The 14,518-nt window shown below is 39.2% G+C and overlaps 1 long non-coding RNA gene across 1 annotated transcript; it reads right to left on the reverse strand.

Moving 5' to 3' along the window:
- LOC140116689 (uncharacterized) lies at positions 1–10,931 on the reverse strand. The gene is made up of 3 exons (XR_011852911.1): positions 10,774–10,931; positions 3,881–3,999; positions 1–758 (listed from the first exon to the last, which is right to left on the reverse strand). It is a non-coding gene; the product is annotated as an uncharacterized lncRNA (long non-coding RNA).
- Between the last annotated feature and the right edge of the window lie 3,587 nt (positions 10,932–14,518).

The raw sequence follows: 14,518 nt of genomic DNA on the forward strand, positions 1-14,518 counted from the left end.
TGAAAATGTACTAAAATTTAATCATTCATAAAAGCTGTAATTTAATTTGTGACAGTAAAACACAAGAAGCAATATTAGAGTTGTTTTAGTATATTATATATATTTCAGCTTTGAAATCCATAGAAATCAGTATCCCGGTTTTCCTATAAAAGACCCCACCATCCCTCCCCAAAGCATTATGCACAAAATGGTTTCTTAATTATAATATAATGGCAAGATGAAAGTTATAACAAACCCAAAAGTTTTAAATATAAAATGAAGTCACCATGACTCAAAAAGGTATTAGCCCCATTGAGTTCATTAAAGGGGATATATATATCTCTATATATATATTTATAAAGAAAAACTAGAAATGGCTACATTTTAGTGCTTGACACAGGCATGACTAGGGAGAGGAGCTGGAAGAGAAATCAATCTGAAATTCATTGAAGCCATTAGAACTAGCAATATTTAACATCTGAAATGCATTCATGCTCTCATAATCATTCAGAATCGAGTCAAGTAGGTTTATTTTCACATCTGTCAGCGTCACTATTGCCAGGGGTGACACAACGTGTCTTATAGTCAGAGAGAAATAGCTAAATCATTGCCAGGGAACCTTGTGCAAACAGTATTGGAGATTCAAAGTCTTCACATAATACAGTATGTAAAACAGAAGGAGCCTCTTCAGATATGTTAAGTTAGGATTGGATATCTCTTTTTTACAATTTGGAATGCTGGCACTTTCCAACCAGGCAACAGTTCTTCATTCCTATAGTCTAGAAAGGAGAGAGAAAAACAAACAAACTGATAAGTGAATATAAAACAACTGCAAAGTCTAAAATAACATGTAAACCCAAGTGTAACAATTTTTTACTGAGGGTAAGTACAGTGTCAATTATTGTTAGACTATAGAGGACACAGGTTCCCTTTGAGAAAATACCACTTTGTTAGCTTTACGGCTGCATCTTTACATAACTATTGTCTCCTTATCTGCCTGTAATCTCAGTCAGGTCTCAGTTCTCGTGTATGCGCTCGTCATCTCAGCTCTGACCCTGTGTTTATGCGGAGGGAGAAAGGCGTACTGGGCATGCGCGAGAATTGTGACAGCCCAAGGAAAGGGCAAGAAACCAGGAGGCAGGGCCTGCTGCGGCTACAAGGAGATAGGAGATGTGCCCAGAACCCCACCCCTCTGACTGGAAGCGGACCATGAATACAAGTTAATTTTTCCCGACTGCAGGCAGCAGTCTCAATTTATAAAGACAAGTCCAGCATACATGCCACCGGCATGGGCAGGTGTGTAGTCAATACTTTACTGCCCTGTACTCTGCGAATGGTACAGTGACATGCTAGTGCCAATCATTGAAAGACATTTTTGTGGTGGTTTTTGTTTTAACAATTTGTTTAAAAAAGGGGAAATTGTCTTCATGCTTCTACGGTCAATAGAAATTGACAACATAATTGGTGGTTTATCTGATCAATCATCTTAACACCTTCCACATAATTTATCTTTCATGACCAAGCGTGATGGTATCACCCAGTCACTCATCCTTAACCGGTTAAGGACCGGGCCCTCTCCTGTTTTTTCATGTCCATTTTTCACTCCCCACCTTCAAAAATCTATAACTTTTTTATTTTTACACGTAAAGAGCTCTGTGACGGCTTGTTTTCTGTGTAACAAATTGCACTTCATAGTGATGGTATTAAATATTCCATGCCATGTACTCGGAAGCGGAAAAAAAATTCCAAATGCAATGAAAATGGTGAAAAAACGCATTTGCGCCATTTTCTTGTGGGCTTGGATATAACGTCTTTCACTGAGCGCCCCAAATGACATGTCTACTTTATTCATTGGGTCGGTACGATTAAGAGGATACCAAATTTGTATAGGTTTTATAAAGTTTTCATACATTTACAAAAATTAAAACCTCCTGTACAAAAATTATTTTTTTGATTTTGCCAAATTCTGGCGCTAATAACTTTTTTATACTTTTATGTACGGAGCTGTGGGTGGAGTCATTTTTTGCGAAATTTGATAATATTTTCAATTATATCATTTTTAGGACTGTACAACCTTTTGATCACTTTTTATAGATTTTTTTATATTTTTCCAAATGGCAAAAAAAGTGCCATTTTCGACTTTGGGCGCTATTTTCCGTTACGGGGTTAAACGCATTGAAAAAACGTTATCATATTTTGATAGATCGGGCATTTTCGAACGCGTTGATACCTGATGTGTTTATGATTTTTACTGTTTATTTATATTTATGTCAGTTCTAGGGAAAGGGGGGTGATTTGAAATTTTAGGTTTTTTTATTATAATTTTTTTTTTAACTTTTTTATTTTTATTTATCAGCACATTGTAATGAAGGGGTTAAAACAAAATAGCCTCGGGTCTTCGGAAGACCCGGGGCTACCATGGAGACGGAGCGCCGCTATCTTTTTGAGGCTGCCGGCAGCTTTGCCGGCAGCCATCGCTGCGAAGACACCCGCGATCGGTGCTAGCACCGATCGCGGATGTTACTGGTAAGCTTTTGCTGCAATATGCAGCAAAGACTTACCGGCTATGGAGAGGGCTCAGCCCGTGAGCCCTCTCCATGCAGCGCGACCCGAGCGCCGCCGTGAATACACGGCGGGCGGTCGCGAACCGGTTAAAGAGAACCAGTCAGGTAAATTAACCCCCTAAACTAAATATATTTTCATAAACTGCCATTAGAGAGCATTGCCTCTATCCCTTCATTGTCCCTCCCTCTACATGCCTTTTCATATGGGTCACCTAAAAGTCAACTATATCACTAACTTTTGGCGAGTGTGAGATGTGTGTATAAAATAGTGTTACAATCATGTTGGCGTACCATGGGGAGAATTTTATACCTACATAGTGTCAAAGGGAGGGAACATGTTCCAAAGCAACAGCAACTATTATAAAACGTAAACGACAAGTTAAGATTGTTTGTGGTTCTAGGGGTGAAATTGACCTGCTTTATGCTTCTATGTTTGGGTTTGAGCTCCATCACAACATTGTTCTCATGGTATATGCTATCATTTTAAACATTGATCAGTCTATCCGACAGTCATACATGGATGAAAGGGTGACACTTGAAAAACAGAACATTTTTGTATCACACAACAGGTATAGATACATTGGGAAATGTCCCCTATGCAGCATTTAATGATAAAACTTGCTACAACAGCCATCACTGTGGAATGCCAAAAGCACAGGAGTGACACCAATTAACATAAAAAGTAACATAAGTCATAAAACTGATCACTTCGTAATGAGCTTTCCGTATTGGTGGCAGAAGTGGGACACAGCATATCAGTATACAGGGGCGGGAATTTAATTTAATTAAAGTGGCCCTGGAAAAAAAAAGTTACAAAAATGGCCCCATTTTGTGGGCAGGGTCAAAACAAGTAGGCGTGATCATGTGATGTGGGTGGAGCTACTAAACTCCACATAAACTGTTAATAGATGGTCTAAATCAACATGTACAGCGCAGAGAAAGAGACTCATACTGCCTCCTTTATACAGGAATAAAGCTTCTTTTTTAAAATACAGGCGGTGCCCTACTTAAGGACGATCCCTAGTTAATGACTGACCCTTTATAGCAAAAGATTTTTTTTTGCAAAATTCAGACAAATTATAACCATGATAAAGATTCTCAAGAAATGAAAGCAAAGGAAACTATGAGAAGAGCAGCTTTCCCCCCTGAAATGCTGCAGATTTGCCTTTCAGTTTGTAGCAGACACAGCAATGAAGGCATTAATGAAGCTGATTTAGTGAGGATATCATAAAGGTGTAGACAGATTCCCTTTAATTGGAAAAAAGCAGAATGATCTTTTTTTTTTACTAAACCTATGAAGCAAGCGTGAAGAGTCTTTGAGGTCGCGTAAAACTCACCTGGCTCAGACCTGCTGCTTGACTCATATCTAGAGCAGCAGACACGATGATTTCTTTTTAGGTTTCTTCTTTTCCACTGGTGTTTTTCTATTTATCTGCCTGACCAAGTCATAAAAGATCTGAAAGAGAAGATACTTTTTTCATCAAGAATCTGTACTACACACAACAAGCTTTCAATGTGTCATACAACATGTCATAGAAAAGAAATAAAAACTAAACAAAATTCCCCCAGCAATTTTGCTTTTTAAAGGTTGCCTGGGATCAAAAACATTTGTGGCCAGCAGTAAGTACCTTGTAAAATCCAACTCCTTTCTCTTTCCCCTCTTTACGGCGTGTGATTCTTGTCACATGAGAGCTGCACTGCTAAGTGATAGCTCCTGAGTGCCGAGTGTGGCCTTATTATCCCTGGACTATGGACTCGGGGCTATAGTCCCCTGAAAGCTGGGGCAACTGCTGGAGTCTGAGGTGAGCAATGACATCAGGGACATGTCTGCGAGACCTATATAAATACATGCCTACATATATCATGTATTTACATTATAGCTGCACTGCATGTCCAAGCACAGATCATTGATGTGTGCACACCCCGACAGTGATTCCAAATGTTCATGGTGCAACAGCAAATGCAACGCGCCTCATCACAAAGTGAATGTGACCAATAGAAGGCTTTGAGGCCATGAGGCAGGCGCAGTTTGTGTGGCTACCTCACAGTCGAAACACAAGCTTGTGGGCATGAGGCCTCTCAATCTAAGATAAAAATAAAATTATATATCTATATATGCCGTTTTTGCATTGAACCTGTTTCTACAGATCGTTTCCCTGCGTAATATAGCAACATATATGCTTAAATGTTATTCATTTGCTTTACTATACATTTTTTACTCCTACTTCAACAATGCTCAAAGGAATAGTTTTACATTCTGTCATACAATCTCAACTGAATTGTGCCACCATAAAGACACCTATAACCACTGCATATGCAGCTTCTGACCGTTTCTGTTCTTGGATTGTTAAAGGATAAAAAACCTCAATTGCTTCACTAGAACCCATACAGTCTATGGAATTTGTACAAATAAGGTCAATTAAAATTAACATTTGTAAATTCTTTATGCAATTAAAAAAAAAAATCAAAGTATGAAGGAAAAAAATAACAGTTCACCTTTTAATTTTTTTTTTTTTTTTTTTTAATATTTTTATTAGAACCAAGGCATTACATTTTCATCAAGACAATTTGACATTCATCATATTTATATACAGTGCACATTGGTTCCATTTTTTCCATATTAAAACTTCAAAGCATCCTAAACCATAGGATGGCAACCACAACTTCAAAACTAAAACAATAACATTCGGCCTGGTAGGATACTTATCTTACTTTTACAATATTACATGTGAACTTGTAGTGTAAGATATTCTTTTATTTTCTCATTCTCTCTTTCCTAGACTATGCGTTTATACATCATTCTTTATTCTGGTCTAAGTACACAGATTCCAGAACAACGTATTGTGGTGAGGCCTTGTAATGGTTAGTTTGAAGCCAGAGTTTCCAATTTTTGTAAAATTTTTTCAGATTTCCTACCATAAAAGCTACTGATCTTTCCAATATACAATTGTTATTAACCCTATTGTATAATTCTCCAAAAGATGGTATTTTATCTGTTTTCCATAACGTTGCTATAAGAGATATTGCTGTAATAGTTATATGAAATATTACTACCCTTTTGTCTGGAGATAAATCTGCTAGTCCTGCCCCTAGTAATACCATAGCAGGTTTTAGGGATAATTTGTATTTCAAAATGTTTTCTATCATTTTTTCGATTTGTTGCCAGAAATTGGTTAGAACTGGGCATGTCCAAAATACATGTAATATTGTACCTGGAGCTTTTAAACACCTCCAGCGTTTGTTTGATGATGTTGGATATATTTTAGATAGTTTGCTGGGAGTATAATACCACCTATAGAGAATTTTCCTTCGCGTTTCTAGGTGCATTGTACACTTGGAAAGTGTGGTGGGTAGTCTAAAGATGTATTCCCAGTTTTCAGGTGTTAGAGTAAGATTCAAATCTCTTTCCCAATGCTTCACACATTGCATTTGTTCCATTGTGTGTATATTATCTAATGTATGGTATATCAGCGAAACACCTTTAGCATGTTTAGTGAGATGGAAGAATTTTGTTTCAAAAATAGTTTTATTGTCCCAACTAGACTTTGGAACTTTTGCTAAAAAATGTCTAATTCGTAGGTATTTGTAAAAATCGTTTTTAAGAACTTGATATTTTAAGCATACATCGGAAAAAGCCATTAGGTGATCTTTTTCCCAGATATTCTCAATTTTGTGAATGACTTTTTGTACCCATTCATTTACATCTAAGTCATCAACTAGATGGGCTAATGTGTCGTATGGCATATCCGTCATTTTTAACGAAAACGTCTTTTGATCTATTGAGTATTTTTTCCATATATTATATCCTGCCTTTGCTGTGGATAGTTTTGGGATATTGTCATGACCCTCTATTGCTAACGCCCATAATCTGGTGGTCATTGATGTCTTCATGTCCGCCTCATTCTCGATCTGCACCCAATGCTTCGTTGTCTTTTCCAAACACCAATATCTTGTTTGCTCTAAAATAGCTGCTTCATAATATTTGTTTATGTTTGGTAAGCCCAAACCCCCTTTAGCATGAGGTCTGTACAGTATGTTAGCTGCTACTCTCGGTTTGGTGTTTAGCCAAATATATTTGTTTAGGATACTTTGGAGTTTAAGGAGGAATTTTTTAGAGACGGGTATAGGAACGTTTCTAAACATATGTGTAATCTTTGGGAGGACCATCATCTTTATAGTAGCTATTCTGCCAATCCATGAAATCCAATGCCTAGAATATTCTTTTACTTCAGCTTCAATCTGAGGTATGAGGGCAGAGTAGTTAAGAGAGAAGAAGTTTATACTTGGGAAAGCTAATTTGATTCCCAGATATTGGATTTGACCATCTGCCCATACGTAAGGATATATGTCTTGGAGATAAGTTTTTGTTACCCCTGGTATATTCATTCCCAATATTAGAGATTTAGTTGCATTCAACTTATAGTAAGAAACTCTGCTAAACTGATTTAGTAATAAAGAGACTGCTGCTAAAGATTTTGCCGGTTGTGTAAGGGCTATAATAACATCGTCTGTAAACAATCCAATTTTGTGACATACCTTTCCTACTTTAATGCCTGAAATCGCTCTTGAAGCTCTTATGGCTTCTGCCAGCGGTTCCATTACCATTGTAAATATTAGCGGTGAGAGGGGGCACCCTTGCCGTGTCCCATTGGTAATTAGGAAGGGTTGGGAAGAATAACCTGACATGGAGACATATGCTGATGGACTGGTATATAACGCCATAATGCCTAGTACTGCTTTTTGTGGGAAACCAAATTTCTCTAACACTAGCCTTAAATACCCCCAGTGCACCCTGTCGAACGCCTTCTCCGCATCTAGCGATAAAAGCAGAGAAGGCGTCCGACTTTTTTCCAATATTTCAATTAGATTAATAAACCTTCTAGTGCCATCAGAGGAAACTCTCCCCCTTACAAAGCCCACCTGGTCTCTGTGTATGAGCTCTGGCAAAAGGAGAGCCAATCTGTCTGCCATTATTCTGGCATATAGCTTTAGGTCAGTATTGAGTAATGAAATTGGGCGAAAGTTGCCCGGTTTGTCTGGGGTCTTGCCCGGTTTTGGGAGGGTAATTATGGAGACAGCCAGCATTTCCTTGGGAATATATCCTGTATCTTGGATACTTTTAAACAATGTCTCTAGATGTGGAACTAACATAGATGCATGAGTCTTATAATATTCATTAGTTAGCCCGTCTGGCCCGGGGGCCTTATTTAATTTTAGGGACTTAATGGCATCCTTAATTTCTTCCTCTTTAATAGGTGCAGCCATATTTTCTGTTTGTACTTTTGAAAGTGTGGGAAGTTTTACTGATTTTAAAAATCTTTGCATTTCAGGTTCAGAGGGATGTACTGTAGATTCATCTGATTTCAAATTGTACAGATTCTGTGCTTCTCTCTTCTTTAGTTGGTTAGCTAATAATCTACTAGCCTTGTTCCCTAGTGCATACTGTCTAGCTTTCATCTTTTTCAATGCCTTTTCATATTTGTAGGAGTCCAGTTGTTTTAATTGGTTTTGCAGAATATTTATCATTTCCGCTCTATGCGAGCAGAACGCATTTTTATTTAGGGCACTAAGTAATGTAAGACCAGACAGTATGTGTAAACGCAATTCATCATTAGCTTTCTTGTTTGCTGCTGCTATATTTATAAAATGACCTCTTACATACATTTTATGGGCACACCACAATTTGGGGCCTATATTCTCAGGTGTTGAGTTTTCTGTAAAGAATTCGGAGATTGCTTTTTGCGTTTTATCTTGGAATTTAGGTATATGTAGTAAAAAGTTATTCAACCTCCAATGACTGGAACGAGCTTTAAAGTGCTGTTCCTCTATCTCTATATGTATCGGAGCATGGTCCGACCAACTTATCACGTCAATTCTTGATGACCCTATTCTACTAAAAAGTAAATGGTCCGCTAAGAAGAGGTCGATTCTAGAGTACATCTTGTGGGGATGAGAATAGAATGAAAAATCTTTTTCAGTCGGGTGTTGTAATCTCCACACATCCAGATAAGCTTCTTGGTGAGTTAGTTGGTATAATTCTGATGCTCTATCTGGGTCTGTAGGATTGGAGGTATCCACCGATGGCCACATTGGCATATTAAAGTCTCCTGCACATAAAACAGAGCCTTGTTTGTGTTTGTTAATTACTGCAAATAATTTTTAAAAAAATGTTGATTGTTTTTTGTTTGGTGCGTATACTGAGACAATTGTGTATATTGTGTTGTTAATTGTACATATCAATATTACGTATCTCCCCATTGTGTCTATTATCTTATCTATTATCGTGAATGCAACTGCTACCAAGACTCCTTTTTTCTTGTCTGTTGCAGGGGCAGCATAGATATTAGGAAACTGCTTGTGTTGTAATCGATATATGTCCCCTTGATTAAGATGTGTCTCCTGGGCACACAATATATCGGCTTTAGACTGTAATGCTCCCTTCCACATCCTTGCCCTCTTATATGGACTGTTTAGGCCCTTAACATTAATTGAGGTGATTCTAATTACCATATTTTAATAACGTGATGTGAAGTTTGTCTGTTTCCAGGATTGAGGTAATGCATTTTTTTGCACATGTATTCATGTTTAGCACATATGTGTTATTCTCTACCAGCCTTTGAACCTTAACATAATAGTAAAACTCAAAATTAACAGTGGTAAAAACAGTTACCAAACTAAAGTATAGTTTGATCCTATACCAGGATCTCTGGGGATAAGTAAACACGGATGCCAGACTCTCAGGACTAGCATTAAGACCGTGACCTGACCCCCTCTATACATTTTGACAATTTATCAAATGGTTAAATGCGAAGAAATGACATCCTGAGTGACCAGTATTAGGTCATCTATACAGAGAATAACCTTACAGTCATGTTTCCCTTACTGGGTGCCACTCTTCCTCAATATGTAAAGAAGCCGAACCGGTCTGGGCGCCCTCTGCTGGTAGCAAATCCCATTCTTTGAGGAGCTGTGTCAGTTTTGTGGCGATGTTATCACTATATGCTTGCCATCTTTAGAAATTATCATTTTTACGGGGAATCCCCATTTGTAGTTGATATGAGGAGCCCGTAGGATTTTTGCCGCCTCCTGAAATTCTCTCCTTTTTGCTAATGTTGTTGCAGATATGTCCGCGAATAAAGCAATGTCTTTGAATCTTTCAGGCAAATCTATATGGTTTCTTGCTTCCCTCATCAGCTTATCTTTAAAATGGTAAAAATGGAACCGGACTATGACATCCCTAGGGGTTGAAGCAGGTAGGGATTTGGCTTTAGGGAGCCTGTGTACCCGATCAATCAGCAGGTCAGCTTGCGGTGCTTCAGGTAAAATGGTCACAAAATAGTCCATTAGGAATTCCGATAGTGCCTCTGGTTTTATGGATTCTGGAATCCCACGGAATCGGACATTGTTATGTTGTGAATGATCAAGTTTTTTTTTTATTAATAAGCCATAAACCCTTGGGCACCTTTACTTATTACTGCAGTCAGATTGACTCCCACGAGTCATTGTTGAATGCAGTCACAGGTTCCTTCCCCTGAACTGCTAGTCCACACTGCAACCCAAGAATAGATGACTGTATGACTTGTGCAAGCGGCTGCATAACTCACACTAAGGGAAAAAAGATATCTAAGAACGTGTTGTAGCTCTGTAGTGCCATATTTCTGCTCAATCTGTATTAATGCTCTAATTTGTGCAAAATGAAGAGTCCAGTGCTTGAACTACAGTCCCTGCACCACTGTACACGGCTTTGGTTGGTGTTGCAGCTCATTCCCACTCACCCAGTGAAAATAGGCCTTGTGTAAAATAAATGCCACATCAAAAGCCTGGAGCAATAAGTGTTGGACCCCGGATGAGCTCCCAGAATACCCAATTCTGGGAGATCACCAATTGAGAAGAATAATACGTGCATTGATAACATAACGGGAAAATTAGGGAATGCACAAACTTGCCCATAATGTCACGTCATACACTTGAGACCACATTAACCATGCATATGCTGTCCGACCTAAATGTAACATCCCTCTCACCGTTCACCCTGACATTTGCAGACAGTGGGTGGTGCTTCTCACATATAGTCAACGCTCCAGTCACAATTTTCAGGTTTGGATGAGAATACCTTGCATGACCCTAGTGCCCCATAGACATATAGAAGAGAATGACTAGAATGACTCCTTATCTGCAGATTCTACTCAATTTTTGCCAAGCAAAGACAAAGATCTAAAAAAATACTCACCTCGTTTACGTTGATTTTAGATTTAGCAGAAGATTCTAAAAAGGCACAGTTATTCCACTGTCTGGCTAAATTTTGTCGCTGCTCTTTGCCAACTACCCGCTCATGTTCCAAATCACATTTATTGCCCACTAATATCATGGGAACCTAAGATGTGGAAAAACAACAATAGGGAAATGAGATTATAGAAAGAACATACAAATTTCACACATTACACCCATAATCTGCCAATCTTATTTTTTATCTTCAAAAATTTGTACCATCAAAGGTACCAATGGGGTCCCAGGATATAAGTCCCCATGATTTCTCTCCTCCAAAAGGACCTGTTGACATCCGCCATTGTGCTTTTCACCTATAGGACCCCATTTTCTTCAAACATTTATACCATCATAGGTACTAATGGGATCCCAGGTTTTAATCACAAGTCTTTCTCTTCCTAGATCAGGTTAGTTGCTCTTCATTATTGTGCTCTTCACCTGTAGGACCTGATTTTCTTCATATATTTATACCATCAATGGCATAAATAGGGTCCCAGGAATTTCAACACAATCTTCTTTCTTTCTAAAAGTGACCTATAATTGAATTTGTTAAATACAACCAAGTGCAAAATGAGCAGTGTTTGGCAAGAGCATGCAGGGCATAAGGCCTCCTAAAATAGTTAGAGGCATTAGACCAAGTCTAGTAGTGCTCATAAGAGATTGTAATACATAGACCTTTTGGGACCAATCCAGCTAAGGGAATAATGAACCCAAATATCTCTTTTTGAAAGAAAAAAATGACACAGTATGAATTCCAATCTCTGCCAAATGACTCTGAAATGGTATATCTGAATTTGGTTAAATAAATTAATCCATTTCAGTTGTTTTTTCTAAAATTATGAGAAATTGGTTAATGAGCACCTTGAAAAAATATTATGGCCTCCTCCAAATCCCCTACAGCCATCCGATCCATCGCCAAATAGGTGCGCCTTTGCCACTGACAACAGCGTTCCTCTTTAACCAATTTCCACATAACTTGGGAGAAAACCACACACAAATATACATTTCCTCATCTATGGTTTACAAACATTTATTTGCAAATAATTAACACTAATATTATTGAGACTGACCTGGTCTGATGACTAGAAATGGTGACATTTCTTCAAAGGTGATGCTGTTGATCATTGTGGTCTTCATCCATCGCACCCTTTTTTCTTTAAAAGTTTGTACCATCAAAGGTACCAATGGGGTCCCAGGATATAAGTCCCCATGATTTCTCTCCTCAAAAAGGACCTGTTGACATCCGCCATTGTGCTTTTAATCTATAGGACCCCATTTTCTTCAAACATTTATACCATCATAGGTACTAATGGGATCCCAGGTTTTAATCACAAGTCTTTCTCTTCCCAGATCAGGTTAGTTGCTCTTCATTATTGTGCTCTTCACCTGTAGGACCTGATTTTCTCCATATATTTATACCATCAATGGCATAAATATGGTCCCTTGAATTTCAACACAATCTTCTTTCTTTCTAAAAGTGACCTATAATTGAATTTGTTAAATACAACCAAGTGCAAAATGAGCAGTGTTTGGCAAGAGCATGCAGGGCATAAGGCCTCCTAAAATAGTTAGAGGCATTAGACCAAATCCAGTAGTGCTCATAAGAGATTGTGATACATAGACCTTTTGGGACCAATCCAGCTAAGGGAATAATGAACCCAAGTATCTCTTTTTGAAAGAAAAAAATGACACAGTATGAATTCCAATCTCTGCCAAATGACTCTGAAATGGTACATCTGAATTTGGTTAAATAAATTAATCCATTTCAGTTGTTTTTTCTAAAATTATGAGAAATTGGTTAATGAGCACCTTAAAAAATATTATGGCCTCCTCCAAATCCCCTACAGCCATCCGATCCATCGCCAAATAGGTGCGCCTTTGCCACTGACAACAGCGTTCCTCTTTAACCAATTTCCACATAACTTGGGAGAAAACCACACATAAATATACATTTCATCATCTATGGTTTACAAACATTTATTTGCAAATAATTAACACTATTATTATTGAGACTGACCTGGTCTGATGACTTGAAATGGTGACATTTCTTCAAAGGTGATGCTGTTGATCATTGTGGTCTTCATCTATAGCACCCTTTTTTCTTCAAAAGTTTGTACCATCAAAGGTACCAATGGGGTCCCAGGATAGAAGTCCCCATGATTTCTCTCCTCAAAAAGGACCTGTTGACATCCGCCATTGTGCTTTTCACCTATAGGACCCCATTTTCTTCAAACATTTATACCATCATAGGTACTAATGGGATCCCAGGTTTTAATCACAAGTCTTTCTCTTCCCAGATCAGGTTAGTTGCTCTTCATTATTGTGCTCTTCACCTGTTGGACCTGATTTTCTTTATATATTTATACCATGAATGGCATAAATAGGGTCCCAGGAATTTCAACACAATCTTCTTTCTTTCTAAAAGTAACCTATAATTGAATTTGTTAAATACAACCAAGTGCAAAATGAGCAGTGTTTGGCAAGAGCATGCAGGGCATAAGGCCTCCTAAAATAGTTAGAGGCATTAGACCAAGTCCAGTAGTGCTCATAAGAGATTGTAATTAGAGATGAGCGAACACTAAAATGCTCGGGTACTCGTTATTCGAGACGAACTTTTCCCGATGCTCGAGTGCTCGTCTCGAATAACGAACCCCATTGAAGTCAATGGGAGACTCGAGCATTTTTCAAGGGGACCAAGGCTCTGCACAGGGAAGCTTGGCCAAACACCTGGGAACCTCAGAAAAGGATGGAAACACCACGGAAATGGACAGGAAACAGCAGGGGCAGCATGCATGGATGCCTCTGAGGCTGCTTAATCGCACCATTATGCCGAAATTATGGGCAACAGCATGGCCATGACAGAGTGACAGAATGAAGCTAGATAGCATGTAAAACATCCAATAATTGACCCTGACACTATAGGGGACGGCATGCAGAGGCAGAGGCAGCGGCAGCAGGCTAGAGAGTGGCATGGCGACATACCCTAATTGGACTCAGGCTTCAAACCAATGGGTGTCAGAGAGGAACCAAAGGAGGTGAGCAAGAAGCGCTCAAATAATATCGGTACATGATAAAAGTTTGCCAGTATATTTTGTGGATTACACAGCAGGGTGGCGACAAAGTTAACAACTTTGATGTGGAATGCCCTGTAATAGCTCTTGGGCGGTGTGCCTTTTATCGCCTAGGCTCAGCAGTTTCAGCACCGCCTGCTGTCGCTTAGCGACGGCACTGCTGCTGTGCCTAGAGCTACCGACTGATGGCGCCATGCCCACGGATGGTAATTCGGAGGTGGAGGAGGGGTGGGAGGAGGTATAGTAGGCCTTTGAGACCTGGACCGAGGTAGGCCCCGCAATTCTCTGCGTCGGCAGTATATGACCAGCCCCAGGGTCAGACTCGGTCCCAGCCTGCACCAAGTTAAGTGTAGTAGCGTTCTTATAAGTTTGGGATATGGCGGGTGAGGGGAATGTAAACAGATGCGCAAGAAGCGCATGATGCGCATGGAGCTGGCGCTCCGCTGCCAGGCGAGCTTTCGCCAATTCAAGCCCCTGTCTCTAGGCTACTCCCCAAACAGCACTTCTAAGAACCTTTTGTATAAGATCAAGTGTAGTAGCGTTCTTATAAGTTTAGGATATGCCGGGTGAGGGGAATGTAAACAGATGCGCAAGAAGCGCATGATGCGCATGGAGCTGGCGCTCCGCTGCCAGGCGAGC

Source organism: Engystomops pustulosus, chromosome 2 (genome assembly GCF_040894005.1).
Source record: "Engystomops pustulosus chromosome 2, aEngPut4.maternal, whole genome shotgun sequence".
Lineage (NCBI taxonomy): Eukaryota > Metazoa > Chordata > Amphibia > Anura > Leptodactylidae > Engystomops > Engystomops pustulosus.